This window comes from Plasmopara halstedii (genome assembly GCF_900000015.1).
Source record: "Plasmopara halstedii genome assembly, contig: Scaffold_323, whole genome shotgun sequence".
NCBI classification, from domain to species: domain Eukaryota; phylum Oomycota; class Peronosporomycetes; order Peronosporales; family Peronosporaceae; genus Plasmopara; species Plasmopara halstedii.
In genome coordinates this window covers 1,952,068-1,955,323 of record NW_020187244.1, presented here as the reverse complement: position 1 = coordinate 1,955,323, position 3,256 = coordinate 1,952,068, and positions in this window count along the sequence as shown.

Sequence of the window (3,256 nt, the reverse complement as noted above, 5' to 3'; positions counted from 1 at the left end):
GGATATCATATCCGGTTTCGACATCTTAATGACTCAGCTTACTACCTAATACTTTCGACAGCGACGTACCGTGTGTATTTGAGCGATGCTCTTGATTCAATCAGGACTTTTTGTGGCTTCACACATAACCTCATTCCTGGTAGACTGTCCCTTTCTTAAGGGCTGCTTTCCACTGGTCTCGACCTTCACATGGTCGAATAGAAGCAAGTTATTGGTCAGTAGGCTGCCTTGCACCTACTGGGACTTAAGAAATTTAACGCCGTCCGCAAATAGTTCGTTGGTCGATCCTGTAGGAGCTCGATTCTTCACGCCTCTCAATTGAGATAGGAGACGACACGCAGGGCATTAGCGTCTGGTATTACCACATATTTGAAACTTGAAGTTACTGACAGTAGCTTAGTAATTACTCTCTTCTCTCCCATTTCCTATAGCAGGTCCTTAATGCCATCGCTTGTCGCGCTCAGACCGATTTTCGTCACACAGAAGCTGTGCTTCTCATCCAATGCAACATTCAATGCTTCCTAGAAAAAGGGGGGGTGCTTCTGCGATAATAAAGGCTGCATGGATGCTCTTCATGAAATTGGCAACCTCAACCACTTTTCATATAAATTTTACCTCATCGCCGCAAGAAGAGTTCGTAACTTGAAGGTATAGCTCACCAAATTGTCACATGATACGCTCGGTTAGGTGGTGTGAGCACCCGTAACGAATCATGCTTCTGTCGCACCATCCGGAATCCTGTCCTATCTTTACAGTTTCATAAACCCGTAATCATTCCTTTTATGGAAGTAATAAATTACAAACTAACTCAGCCAGCCGATCTTGCCCATCTATAAGAATAAGAATTGCATCGATGTTTGCAGACTCAATCCCATCGTGATTACAATTTATATTCTCTGAGGCTCCCTTACATCCTTCTGCGCTCTAATTATTTCAAACAAAGCAAAACAAGCACCAGAACGTCGGTCTGCAAGCGTTTTATGACCATCGCGTAGTTCCCACAGCATTGTAGTCATTTAAATTGAGCAGATCTCCGACTAGCGTTGCTTAAAGCTTGAGGCATAAAGTTTTATGTGGACGTCAAAGTGCAAATTCTTCACATCAATTTCTTGCTATGCACCACAAACTGTAATAATTGACTTTAAACGGTTGTACTGGTAAGCGCCATGCAATCTCTACGAGCCTCTTAGGCACATCATGCGGTTAGAAACCTTAGCACTTCAGTAGAGCGAAAGGCTGTCCAGCCACAGTCGAAGATTGCGACGCTGTTCTGTCTCAACAAAGCGATCCACACTCGAAAAAGCTCGGATTGTGGTGTGGCTTCAACAAGCCCATAAACAAACAGGATGTGTTCGCACTCTTTTTTGGATGTTAAGCGTGTTGATCGGTCACTTTCTGGCCACGGTCCTTATCATTCAGAGCAACGGATCGCTTCTTAGGTTTATTGACTGCAGAGGCTGCTTATGTGGGTTGGTTAATTAGATTCTATAAAGCATCCTTTTTTACTACATGTTCATGTGCTCTGTCTGCCTGGTTATCGAATAGTGTTTTTGAAGATAACTAGCAAAGCGACGGTGCAGCGGAGTGGTCGCTGTTTTCGTTAGAGGAAGATTTCTCAAGGTCACCGACCTTCTTTCTATACAAGAACTAGTACGAGTGCAGCGAATCGCAATCAGCTACCTCCAAGAGTACCCGTAACTTTAATCCAAGGCAAATGTACTCTTCCGTTCAAAAGGTAAACCGTATTTGTCTATATTATTTGCAGCAGAGCCTCCAATATCTCAAAACTTGGGATTTCATTAATAAGCATAACTACTGGCAGTCCCGCCCGTAGTGGCTTCTTGTTCTGGTGTAGCCACACCATTGTGTGATCACACCGACTTGTGAAACTCACAACTTTGTACGGTCACACCATATTGTGTGACCCACCCTTTCATACCAGGGTACTTGTAACCCCGTTACACTTCTCCCATCAAAACTGTGAATACCCACAATCTACATATAACTGTCACCTTGTACGATGCTCGCGTGTCTAAGACACCTTTAAGTCCCCAGGACTTTCTTCACGCATTCTCTGCTCAATGTGCCCTGTGTCTATAATACGAAAACACCCAGCCTCACTGGTCCCGAGAGCGCCGACGAGCAGAGCCTTTCTTCGTCTCCTGAACGGAGTGCAGCCCCAGACAGTACGTCCGCGGCATCCCGGGAAGCATATCCCAAGCTCTCGGGCGCCACGGGTGACGGATTTTTTCGTCTTGGATTCGGAGGGAGTCGACTACGAGTCGGATACTCTTTTCCCGAAGATGGAAAGAAGAGGAGGGCGAGGTGCGCCAACGGCGATATAAGAGACCTGCTCGAACCTTGCGAATACCATGTCCGTTTCCCGACCTCTTGCATTCTGGGAAAAGTGGTATTATTACCGATTGCCTCGACGAAGCACAGGAGCAGCAGTTGTAGGCTGTCCACAAGGCGGCTTCCATGCGCTCGTATCCACGTTCGGTCCTAGACCTTCGTGTGGGATGCGCCTTCCGCTTGGCGGATCACGCAGCTGAAGCGAATGATGCGATCACTCGATCGTTAGGCGTTGACGTAGTCGGGCGCCCAGCCACTACACAAGCTGAGCTTGATCAGCGAAAAGCTCTTAGAGCCCACGTTTTGCCCAAGAATTCCTAATGGACCGGTACCGCGCTCGACTTCGAGCTCAGATAGGAGCGTTCATGTACCCGCAAATGCGGACTATTCCTGTGGTGCTCGCCCCTAGCGAAACCACTGCAGATGATGAGGAGCCCTTTGAGCGATGGGCGCAGCGGCACCGGAAACTTTCCTCGCTGTGTACCATTATGGCCTCGAGTCGCTAAGGTCGTAGACTTACCCGTTTGGAAAACCACAGAGCTTTGCGGGAGCGTGATGGATGATTCTATGTGTCGTATGGCGACAAAACGTAGGAAGACGGCGTTGCGCCTTGTATTTGGCATAATCAAATCGATGATGGCGCTCAGCGCGTTCGTTCATTTCCTTGTGGTCTTGCTGTGCTTGAGCTCAGCTCATGGCTCTCCGGTTCCCCGGGACACTGCCGAGAAGCGCGGGGCGCACGACGACGTTGACCCACAAGACGTTCAACGTGGTAGTGGATGACATAAACTCATCGAGAAGAGTCGGCGGCGGGCATTAACGACTTGTTCGATCGCCGTCCGATTACTCACGATGCTCTTCGAGATCTGGAGGCCAAAGTCCTTCGTCATCGGCGTACCGCCGA